This window comes from Macaca fascicularis, chromosome 10 (assembly GCF_037993035.2).
Source record: "Macaca fascicularis isolate 582-1 chromosome 10, T2T-MFA8v1.1".
Classification (NCBI taxonomy): Eukaryota; Metazoa; Chordata; class Mammalia; order Primates; family Cercopithecidae; genus Macaca; species Macaca fascicularis.
This window is the reverse complement of record NC_088384.1, coordinates 114,881,629-114,893,916: the sequence shown is the minus strand read 5'-3', so window position 1 is coordinate 114,893,916 and position 12,288 is coordinate 114,881,629. Positions and strand designations below refer to the sequence as shown.

The window sequence follows — 12,288 nt, the reverse complement described above, 5'->3', positions numbered from 1 at the left end:
CAGGAGAAAGAGGGTCTGTACACGAGTATTAAGCCCCCAGTATTTTCCAATGGCTTAATAGTTTGAGGATGGTAACTTCAGGTAGTCATTAATCATGAAACTACCTTTAGCAGATCTGTTATAGTGACTGTAATTAGAGAAGTTTCCAAAAAATACGTGCTCAAACAGTCTGAATTGGCTGATTACCTCATCTTCTTCAACAAGGGCCCCCATGGTTGAGGTAGTAGTTTGCAAGTCTGCAAGCCCATCTGAGGACTGCCCTGAGCTCGACTGAGCTGAGAAGGTGGTGCTGGAACTCAGACTGGAGCTGAGAGCATGAGCAAAGGGAAGCGTTTCCTGCGTTCTCAGTACACACAACCGCTTCTCTCCAGCGGGGCAGTTCAGGGTGACACGGAATCCTCACTGGAGGCCCCTTACGGCTTTTAACAAAGGTAACTCTTTGAGCAGTACTCATTGGGTGCCTTGCATGTGCCAAGCTGTGTTTTAGGTGCTGAAGGTAGAGTAGTGAACAACAACAACAAAAGTACTGTATTAAGGAAAGGATATTTTGGATTAATTTGCTGTTAATCAGGAGATTGAATCAGTCCGAATCCCTCTGTACCCACCAACATTGTTTAATCCAGTTTGAATTCCACGTGAGAAAATGATTGGCTCAGGGCTAGGGGGCGGCCAGACACCACTAGATCGTGTTGTTGAACTCTGCAAGGCTGTAGACTTGGAGTCAATAGTGCTGCTGTTTCTTGGCCCTAGAAAATCAAATGACAGCCTACAGGAGGAGATCCCTGCAGTGGGAGCTAACCTGGCTGCTGCTTTTGGGGTGTGCGTGTCCTCAGTCTGGCCCTCCATGATGATTATGGAGTGCCCTTTTGGCCATAGTGACAAGTCCAAAGGCGAAACAACTCAGAGCAAAGCCATCGTCCTGGAATCCATGGGAGTATCAGGAAGGTTGTTTCACTTAGGACACATGTCACAGGTTGTAGTCCTTTCCTCCTTCTTGAGTCAGTATGGGGAATCTTCAAAAAAGAGGCTCCACCACTGGGTGGCCCACCAGGCCCTCCTGGTACTGGTACTTCTGCCTGGTGTGTGAAGAGTCAGTCAGGTACCCACAGCCATTCTCACCATGATGGAACTTAACCTCACACCTTCAACACCACACCCGCATTAAAGCCACCAAGTGCAGAGTTCATACCCCAGTGAGAGACCAGCAACTGCTTTGGATGTGTTGAGGTTTTCCTTTCTGCATGTTGGCTGTGTCTATAGCTTGTATCTTGCACTCTGTGTTAGTTTGTAGCCTTAAAATAGTGATTGGGCTGGGCCTGGTGCCTCTCACCTATAATCCCAGCACTTTGGGAGCCTGAGGCAGTTGGATCACTTGAGGCCAGGAATTCGAGAGCAGCCTGACCAACATGGTGAAACCCTGTCTCTACTAAAAATGCGAAAATTAGCCAGGCGTGTTGGCGCACGCCTGTAGTTCCAGCTACTTGGGTGGCTGAGCCACAAGAATTGCTTGAACCTGGGAGGCTGGTCTAATAAAGTGGGATTGATTTGTCAAACCCCACAAAAGGACAAATGTCTATGTTCCAGTTGTGCCTTGCTCTACCACTTTTCCTGAGGAACTGCAAGGGTTTTATTATCACAGGTGCCTGCATGGCTGTGTGGATATTATCATGGGACACTCTACAGGGGCATTTAGAGCGGTATATGTCAAATCCTAATCTCTGCCTCTCGGTCCTGACTAATGGGGCACGTTTCTAGAGGGTCTGCCTACACTGACCCACCCACTTTATTTCTTCTAATTAGCACAGCTCCACTGACAGCATATGAAACAAAGATATTATTCAAGCTGATTTCAGGGCACATTGGGGGAAACATCAGGAATATATGGGTGCTAGTAAATGTCCTTTGAATGGAAACTAATGTCAGCTGTCAGCAACAAGGTAGATTATGATTCTTCAGTGTACATAAGAAAGTACTTCATTCTTCAGATGGAGTGCTTTATGCCTATAAAGGAGATGGCAGCCCAGAGCTGATTCACTAATATAGATACACCGAGATTGCCTGCATTATTAAAAAATGTGCATTACATAATACATACTTTTGGACTAGATTCTGCATTAGCAATGCGCTTTCTTTGCAAGATGCATTTTAATCAGCAAACAAACATTTAACAAAACACTGCATTTTTGAGCCCCAGTCCTGTTTAGTCACAAATACATCTCAGTGTACATTCACTACAGGCTCTGGGAGGAAGGAGCGGGGGACTGCACTGAAATGCCATTCCATCTCACACTTAGGGCCGAGGTTGAGCAAATGGAGCCGTACAGAAGATGCTCTTTAAAATGCATTACGTGCGTGACTTTAAAAAGTGCTTGCTGCAGAGTGAATTTCAAAAAGGAGCAAGTGGGTGATGAACGACCTCTGTTGTTACCGGGCTAAGGAACAAGGGGCTCTCTCTGTCTGCTGGTAAAGTGTCGGTATATATCACTTCCGGGACTCTGCTGGAGGGAGGCTCCTAAACCAGTTGGACAGGAAAGCCCTGTTCCCAGCTCACTACAGTATCATACAGTAAGCTTCTAATTTGGATAAATTGTGAAGAATATTGTCTTTAGCTCCCTAAAGGATTTTGATGTGGAAGAGGCCTTAAGATTTATTGTATGTGGCTGTGGAGGGCAAAATTAGAACCCATTGGTGGTAGTTGTAGCAGAAAGCCTTCAGCGTAACCCAAAGAAGAATCTGACGGGGAGTGGGCTGTCAGGAAGCTGGCGCTTTGTCAGAAGCAATGTGAAGTCAAAGGACAGGTGACCACACACTGGAGATGGTTTTCCATGGTGTGCGTGAGGGAGCGGGGTTGGAACTTGGTGCCCACCACAGTCTTATCAGGTTAGCCTCTGATTCCATTGAAGGCCTCTGTAGGTTGTGGGAGAAGGGTTTGGGGGCTCTACCGATGGACACAATCCTTCCCCCCTGCTTTTTACTATTTTGGAAGCATTGAAAGTGCAAGTGGCTCAGTGACAGGAAGGAATGTTGGGGTGGCAGTTTTAGGACAGGGCAAACAGATGTGTGTGATGGACCCAGCGGCCTGTGGAGGAGCTTTCCTCACCAAGGCAGGGCGTGGAGGCTCTTTGCTCCACAACTCACCACTTGTTGAAGCAAAGAAATTAGTCAAGTCCATCAGTTGATTACATTGGTCCTCTTTGCCTCCTCTCCTGGGGCTGTCTCGGAAATTACAAATGAAATTGGCTATTTAGCAATCATGAATTGAGCCACTTCTATGATCAAGACACTATTCCAGGCATTGTGCGGAGATCGAAGTAATTGAGGATGAGCAATTCCTGCCATCCAACAACACACACATTGGTGTGAAGTGCCTCCAAATATTAAAACCAGATTGCTGATGGGTATAGAGTAATACATTCCAGCTCAGATAGACAGGGAGGGAAGTTGAGTAACTGGTTAGAATCAGAGGTACAGTTCATCTGGTGGTTTTCAGAAAGAGATGAGTCTTTACCTAGTCTGACTTTGAGATTTTCTTTTGATTTTTAAAAGCCCATGAGAATTGCTTTCAATCCACCTGTTTGTAACCATGTATCTATCGTGTGCAAAGCCATGTGCTAGTGGCCCTGGGGGAGACAGATGAATCATGGGTTCTCAGAAGGCTTGCAGGCTATTGTCAGGGGTCCCATAGACATCAACGCATTTTCCAAGACGAAACTCAAGATAATGGATCAGTTCTGCTCTGCCTGGTGAGCGGGTATAATCACTCTTGAAGATATTTTTTGGACAATCATTGCAAAGGACTATTTTTGGAGATGAAGAGCTTTTCACACTTTCCTTTGGATAGAAATGAATTCAGGGAGTTTGAAGTGCTCCCCACCCCTCACTGTGGCAATCAGCCAGTAAGGCTCAAACCCACTGAGAATTTGGTATTGGCCCCTCCCGCCTGTTCCCCATAGGGGACTAAGGTACAATGCCAAAGCATTTGTCTCCGTTCTCTAGGGTGCTATTTTGCTGTTATTCAGGCTGCACTGATATCAATTGGCTCTCACCAGTAGAAATGGTGAAAACCTCAAGCTCCTGATTTTGAGATTTGGGGTTAATGCCATCTAGAGCTAAAAGCAAACAATAGAGGGAAATAATCACCTTTTTGACATGGCTGGTTTCTGTCCAGGCCATTGTTGGGATTACAATACTGTATTTGTGCTATTCATTTTGAAAGGGAATAGGATCAGAAAGGAGCCTTCGTTTTCTGCATAGAGATTGCTTGGAGCTGTCTTCCCAGGAGCTCCCTTCCTTTCTCTTCACTTCGTGCTCTGTTGAGCTTCTCCTACTGATACAGTGCCTATCTCCCTCTCTCTCCCTCTGCCACAGGGGGAGCAATTTCTAGACTCCTGATCCAACGGGAAACATCTAGAAGCCCCCTTGCTCAGGCAAAGCATCAGTACCCAAGAGGGGTACAGGCCTTCTTGGACGTGGCGTCTCATTTCTCTGCCACGGCCCTGGAGCTTGGCATTCTCGTGTTCCCCGGTTCAGCCCCTGGACTCTGACACCCTGCCTTGCTTCGTCCTGAGCTCTGACTGTCTGCCCAGCCGGACTTACACTGAGCTTGTCTGGTTCTTTCCTGCAGCCAGCTGAGACATCATTGTCCCAGGATACCCCCAGTCCACGTGGTTCTGGCCCCAGATGTCCACCTCTGCCCTGCCCACCAGCAGCCATGCAGCCAGTGAGCTGTGGATGAAAACACTGCTGATTGCAAAGGCCCACTCAACGGTCAGGAAAGCTCTCGGCTCATGGCTTTGTCTTTTGTCCAGCTCTCTTGGACATCCTATCTTTCCCCCAGCCCCTAGCTCTGACAGACAGCCTCAAAGCTGTTTTCATCTCATCTGCTGAGGATCTGACTCACCCCATCAGACTTTTGGGAGGGAGGGAGCCAGCGCTCCTCAAGCCCAGAGGGGAGAAACTCTTAGTGGTGTCACGGTTTAGGTACACGCTCATAGAAATCCTTGCAGCTCAAGCTCTTCAGAATATGATTAGACCAATTTTACATGTCTAGTCACTGAGGCTTCAGTAGATTGGGACTATTTCTATATGTGCAAAGTGAAGTGGAGAATTGAGGCAATTATCTTCAGGCAAATGAATCTGAGCACTGTAATCAGTCCGTCCTGATAACTGGGGAGAAATTGGCGTCATTCACTGTAGCACTGCTTTGTGTTAAAGAGAATTCTAAGATATTTGTTTGTTATATTCACTTGGCTTCATTTTTCCAAAAGACAGTCCAGTGAAGATCAGGTCCTGCCTCGTGCTGGTGTTAGGATGTGTGGCCCCCTTAGGTCTCAGTCTGGTGTGTGTATGGTTGATCTGGATGGGTTGATAATCAGATCAGTGCCCTAGCAGGGTGCATCCTTGGCTTCCTTGTGGTGGGTGCTTGGTTTCCACGTCAGGGTTTTCTTTTCACTTCTTCCTTCCTTGTGTATGAGAACCCGGAGGTGTTGGATGGGTTGGTCTACAAGGTCACCTCCACTGCTAGGATGATAGGATTGCTAATAGGGCCCGTCACTGACATACATTGTGCATGATAAAATGTGGGGAGCCAGGAGACTGAAAGAAGGGCCTCTCGACGTCAGAAATGAGAACGCATTGGAGGCTGGTGATTACTTCTGGACCCCCTCTTCCCCATCCATTGTTTTGGCTAAAAGTTACCATAAATTGGGAGTCCTTCCCTTTACTGGTCTAGAAGTTCCCTCAGGAAGCAGCCATCACTTCTCTCCCAGCTCTTCACAGATGGGGGAGGGAAGAGGAGCAAGATAAGACTTTTTGGTTTTCGAAATGGCAGATTTGGTTTCTGGCATGTAAGGAGCCACATATAAAAAGAAAAGGCATGGTGGTATGTGAGATTTGACTTAAGTGGAGGAGATCCTCGCCCTTAAGCAATAATCTGTGTATTTAGGAAGACAATGGCCCAGCAAGAAGTCCAGCAGTGCCTCCTGAGTGCCTGGGCACCTGGTGGAGATGGTGCAGGGACCCTGGGAAAAGAGCCTCTGGGACAGGAGTTGTAGCCACCAGCCTGTCTCACACACTCACACTCGCAGTTAGAGCACAACGGGAATTTAATTAACTGCCAAAGTGTGCTTTTGACCATAAGCATTCTAGGAATGAGGTGCTGTGCGGGGTTTGAGATGAACCTTGGAAAATACTTAGGAGAGGCTGTCAGGAAATCTTCATCTTGTCACTTTGTAAATTTCTGACCTTGCTCAGTTAGTTAGAAAAACAAAAACAAAAGCTTCCTGTCCGCAACTGAGATAAGAGAGTTTTGCAAGACATCTGTCTGTCCTCGGAGTGTTGTGGCCTTCTGTGGGTTCTGTAGTTTTAATTGCTAGCGGTTTCATTCCTGCTCAGTTAGTGAAATTGTGGCATCTTCCCAGTGTCTTAGCGTGACTGCTCTATAGCCTTAACAATCATTGTTTTAAGGGGCAAGTGCCTTCTTACTGCATAGTATCTCAGCATTCTCTGATGTTTTGTCCATTTATTTTTCTATATGAATTTAAGAACCATTTTTATCAAGTTTTATAAATGACCTTGGTGATATTTTGACTGGAATTGCATTCAATTTATAAATTAAGTTGGGAAATACTGTCATCTTTTCTGCATTTAGTCTTAAGCTGGAAGTATGGCCTCTCAATCTGTTCAGGTCACTATTTCTCTCATTAAGGATTTGTGTTTTCTTCATGTGATTTTAATATGTCCTATGTGAGTTTAATATGTTAATATATATCATATATTTCCCGAGTATTTGATGTGTTTGTTGCATTGTGAGTGGGCTCTCTTTTTTTCATTCTATTTTCAGGCTGCTTATTGTATATTTATAGAAATGGTATTGATTTTTGTATGTTTTTCTCATCTTCTGCCACTTTCAGAATTGGTTGGTTTATGAGGCAACCAGCAGCCTACTCAAGCAAACACTCAGAGAAGGTTCCCGAAGGATTTGGTAGAAGAGACTCCCTCATCAGGGAAAGAGTTGAACTAAGTCAGCGGTTCCCAAATGCCAGTCCACAGTGAGATGAGAAAATGAAAGATGTTGTAGTGGAGCTTCCATCAAGCCAAATTTATCCTGGGGAGGGACTTTTGATTTTGATTCTTGATTTTGAGGCTATATAAGCTCCTGCCTTTTAGAATTTTGATGTCATTTCTTTCTAGAAGGATTATAGATGGTAATTAGGGTTTTTGTTTTGCTTTAAGATTTTAGAATCTTTGAAAATAAATAAATCAGAAATGCTTATAGTAAATGAATGAATGAATAAATAAAACTGCTTGAATTGTACCCTCCCCAAAAGATTTTAGTTTTTTTTTTTTTTTTTTTTGAGAGTCTCACTCTATCGCCCAGGCTGGAGTGCGGTGGCACAGTCTCGGCTCACTACAAGCTCCGCCTCCCAGGTTCTAGCCATTCTCCTGCCTCAGCCTCCAGAGTAACTGGGACTATGGTCGCCCACCACTGCACCCGGCTAATTTTGTTTTTGTATTTTTAGTAGAGACGGGGTTTCACTGTGTTAGCCAGGATGGTTTCCATTTCCTGATCTCATGATCTGCCCTCCTCGGCCTCCCAAAGTGCTGGGATTACAGGCGTGAGCCACCATGCCCGCTGATGTTGTTTTTTAGATTTTGCTTTCATTTATTTTATTTTATTTTATTTTTTATTTTTATTATTTTTTTTTTTTTGAGACGGAGTCTCGCTGTGTCGCCCAGGCTGGTGAGCAGTGGCTCGATCTCGGCTCACTGCAAGCTCCGCCTCCCGGGTTCCCGCCATTCTCCTGCCTCAGCCTCCTGAGTAGCTGGGACTACAGGCGCCCGCCACCGCGCCCAGCTAATTTTTTGTATTTTTAATAGAGACGGGGTTTCACCATGGTCTCGATCTCCTGACCTTGTAATCCGCCCGCCTCGGCCTCCCAAAGTGCTGGGATTACAGGCGTGAGCCACCGCGCCCGGCTTTCATTTAGTTTTCAGTGACTTTGTCTAGCAGATTAAAAAAAAAAGCAAAACAGCTGGCAACCTGATGTGAGTGCCACACATTTCTGTTGAAATATTAGCGTGGTCTGGCCGGGCACAGTGGCGGAGATGTTGGTCTAAAATCTCAGAATCCAGGAACCTCCAATGCGGTGTCATTTGGGTTTTACAGTTGTGATATTTAGTAAATCTGGACTTCTTTTTATATTTTAAAATCATTTTTAGTTTATTATTTTGGGTTCTTCTAGTTAGTAGTGCCAGTTAGATGGATGTTTTTATTACTTATTTCGGCTTTCTCTGACTTCTTCATCCTTCGTCTATGCCTTGCGGTGTCCTTTGAAAGTGTATAGGAGAGAGAAGGGTGAAATGGGGGCACCCTCATTTTATATCTGTTTTTAAAGGGATTTTTCGCTAATGTCTTTTCTCTGACAGTATTTAGGTGGGCTTCAAAGGGAAAATAGATGGTATCTTATGAGAGGGCTCAACAGAAAGTTTGGAGGTGAGAAACCAGAAGCCAAATTTGGGACCACACAGGCCTGGATATAAATCTTGCCTCCTTCTGCTTCCTAGCTGACCAGGGGCTATGGCTGATGGTGGTGATGGTGCTGGTTATGGTGGTGGTGATGGTAGTGGTGATGGTGGTGGTGGTGATGATGGTGGTGGTGATGGTGGTATAGTGGTGGTGGTGATGGTGGTGGTGATGGTGGTGGTGGTGGTGGTTATGATGGTGGTGTAGTGGTGGTGGTGGTGATGATGTGGCTGTGGTGATGGTGGTGGTGGTGGTGGTGATGATGGTGGTGGTGATGGTGGTATAGTGGTGGTGGTGATGGTGGTGGTGATGGTGGTGGTGGTGGTGGTTATGATGGTGGTGTAGTGGTGGTGGTGGTGATGATGTGGCTGTGGTGATAGTGGTGGTGGTGGTGGTGGTGGTGATGCTAGTGGTGATGGTGGTTATGATGGTAGTATAGCAGTGGTGGTGGTGGTATAGTGGTGGTAATGGCCAAGAGGTGAGAGAATGAGGGGGCAGGATTTTGAGGAGCCCAGCCATGCAGAAAGAGCCTAAAATAAAGCTGGAGTTGGCAGTCAAGTTGGATTTTTTTAAATTTCACTTTCCAGTTCTCTTTTAGTGGCTTGTTAATGGAAAGCCTTAGAAGCCGTAGAGTTTGGTCTGCACAACTGCACTGAGTGCCCACTCTAGGTCCTGTACTCTGCAAGGCACCGGGAATACGATGGTGAATGCATGCAGTGAGGGGGATCTGGAAATAATGAGTCATCATGCTAAGGAGGGTCTCATTACAATCTGAGCTAAGGACACTGGAAAAGAAACATGTTCCTTCCCCCCCCCCACCCCAAGTATACAGCAGAAGAAGCCGCCCTGGATTTGGGCAAAGCAGGGAATACTTTACTGAAAAAGTGATACGTGCACATTTGAGCTGAGAACTGAAGGGTGAGCATGTGGCAGCAGGGGAGTGGTGCGGTTCCAAGTTGAGGAGTAGCCAGAGGGTGGTACAGTTCCAAGCTGAGGAATAGTGTATTTGCCAGCCCTCTGGCGGAAAGAAGCTAAGCCTGTTAGGGAAACTCACAGGTCAGCAGAGCTGGAGGACAGAGATGAATCTGGAGCGGGGGGCAGGGGTCTCTGGGCCCAGCAGGTCAAACTGTAGTCTTTCTGTTGTCTTAAACAGCCGTAAACAATGGGAAGCCTTTGTCCTGATGGCCATGAGGGACTGAAATCAAGTTGTCTATTTTAAAGATCTCTCTGGCCACAGAGTAGTGGGATGGAATTTGAGAGGAAGCTAGAGTTGATAGTAGCTGGGTCAAGGGAGGTGGCTGCTTTTAGAAATACATAAAGCTGAGGATATTGAGAGTGGCTTTTAGAGTTATTTAGGAGAGTGACTTACAAGGCTTGGTGATAACATGGATGTGGGGAAATTGGCTGTGTCAGGATGACACCCAGGTGGAACTAGATGGAAGCTAGTACTTTTCACCAAGCTAGAGAAGCAGGGAAAGAGGCCCAGGTGTGAGGTAGCAGGAGGTCATGAGTTCTGCCATGTTGAGTGGGGTGGTGGGGCCAGGAGTTACTCTATGTTGAGTGGGGTAGTAGGGCCAGGAGTTCCGCCACGTTGAGTGGGGTGGTGGGGCCAGGAGTTCTGCCTTTGGTCTGTTGAGAGCAAGTTGCCTTTGGGCTGCACGTGACAAGGTATCAGACAGGTAGAAAGATGTTCTAGGTCTCGGGCACAGTGGAGAGGCTGTCATAGCAGAAAAAGTCTAGTGCTAAGTGGGAGACAAGAGAGGAACACTCCAAATTGAGTTTCCAACCAAAGCCATTTTCAATAGGAGTCATCCTGGAGCTGGAAGGCACTGGAGAGCCGAGTCTCAGCCCTTTTATTTCACAAGTAAGGAAACTGAAGCTTAGAGAGGGAGGTGGGACCTGCTCGTTAGTGGTAAAGCCACTCTTAGACTGAATTTTTCTAGTCCTAGTTCTGTCTCAATTGTTTACTACACCAAGCAGAGAATCTTCCTGTGGAGGTGGAACATGAGCCAAGGGCTCAGATGTCAGCCCCCTTGATATCAGATCTATTTTTTGTCAACAACCAAATGAACAGCTTCACATTCTTTTCTTGATCACTTTAGAACTGACATTCCTCCAGCTCCTTATTAAAGAAAGAGTAAAGCAAGAGCTGGCTAGAAGTAGTTTGGAAGGTAGAAATAGACTATACCATGTCTTTAGTGATCAGCCTGGCACAGTCACATGGCAGCCAGGAAGAGTTTGGCCAAGGCTAAAGCCAGTATGACTTGGTGGCACTCTCTTTTTCTGTTGGTCCAAAGGCACCAGTTATTACTTAAAACTGGCCCCTAAAATAGGAGCATTAAGGTACAAGAAAGGCAAGTTCATTTTTCTCAAGATCCTTTTTCAAGATGTCTACACTGTGAAACTGATAACCCAGCAGCAGCCTCTCCCAGCCATGACTTCTCAACTTTAATGTTTAACTGCACATGCAATTATATGAATTACATGTATTATCTAATCATTTTAAAATAGTAGATAAAGCTAAGGCTAATGTCTGCTTTGATGACCCTGTACCAGTCACAGTTTTCATACACCACCTCTCAAATCCCCCAGAGGTTACCAACTTCACAAATGATGGGTTTCCATACAGGATGTCATAGTTAAAAACACAAACATAACTGTGTTTTCAAACACAGCTTTTCATGTGTTTCATTGGGCTTCACATTGCAGCCTTTTCATGTATCTGTATATCTTGGAGACCCTTTCCTATTGGTTCCTGTAGGATCTGCCTTGTTCTGTTTCACCATCACCTCATTGTCTGGGCTGAATAAAGACAGTCAGCAGTCACATCCCTGTCGACGTGCATTCAGCTCTTGCCACTTTGTCCCTATTAGAAATTGCACTGCCGACCATGTCGTGGTACACACCTCCATGTAAATGTCACAGGTGTTTCTCTGGAGATGGTATCAAGCAGTGGAGTTGCTGCTCACAGGCCAACACAGAGCCTTGGCTACATGGCACTTCTCTACGAGGCCACCGGTGTGTCCCCACCAGCAGTGCCTGAGTATTTGTCTCCCATGCCCTGCTAGCACCACCCTCTTCTTTCTGGTAGAGGAAACAGTAAGACCTGTAGCATCCCCAGGCCCTCTATGAGTTAGGAGAGAGGTCTTGGAGCTGTTTTCCTGCTCTGCTTGTGGGACTGGGTTTCTGAGGCCCATGACCTTGGCTTCATCAATATTTTCTCTAGACTGTCAAGAAAAGAAGTTGAACTTCAGAGAAATATATCTCAGAAATTTGCCACAAGGACAGGACTAGGGAAAACCTAACTAAAAGATGTTAGAAAAGAGAGGCCAAGTGTATCCGAAGTTATGTGTCCAGTTTTGTTTAGTCTTTCAGGAAGGTGACTGAGCTGTTTTAGAAATAACATAGTCCAGTCAGGTGCGGTGGCTCACGCCTGTAATCCCAGCACTTTGGGAGGCCGAGGTGGGCAGATCACTTGAGGTCAGGAGTTCAAGACCAGCCTGGCAACATGATGAAACCCCATCTGTACTACAAATACAAAAAAAAAAGCCAGGCATGGTGGCGCGCACCTGTAATCCCAGCTACTCAGGAGGCTGAGGCAGGAGAATTGCTTGAATCCAGGAGCCAGGATCATGCCACTACACTCCAGCCTGGGCGGCAGAGTGAGACTCTGTCTAAAAAAAGAAAGAAAAGAAAGAAGTAACAGTTCAAACTGCCATTGGAGAACTCTTCATGGTGCCCCGATTATAAACTATGCATCTCTC

At 46.1% G+C, this 12,288-nt stretch overlaps 1 long non-coding RNA gene across 13 annotated transcripts in view; it reads left to right on the top strand.

The window, feature by feature from the left end:
* The window catches only part of LOC102117579 (uncharacterized), a 33,881-nt gene that overhangs the window by 11,781 nt on the left and 9,812 nt on the right, over window positions 1-12,288 (top strand). For 2 of the 13 annotated variants that reach the window (XR_010578757.1, XR_010578754.1), the window contains exon 3: window positions 4,625-4,767. The exons of the other annotated variants lie outside the window; for them this stretch is intronic. This is a non-coding gene — a long non-coding RNA (uncharacterized lncRNA). The remainder of the gene's footprint in view (window positions 1-4,624; window positions 4,768-12,288) is intronic. 13 annotated transcript variants of the gene reach the window in all.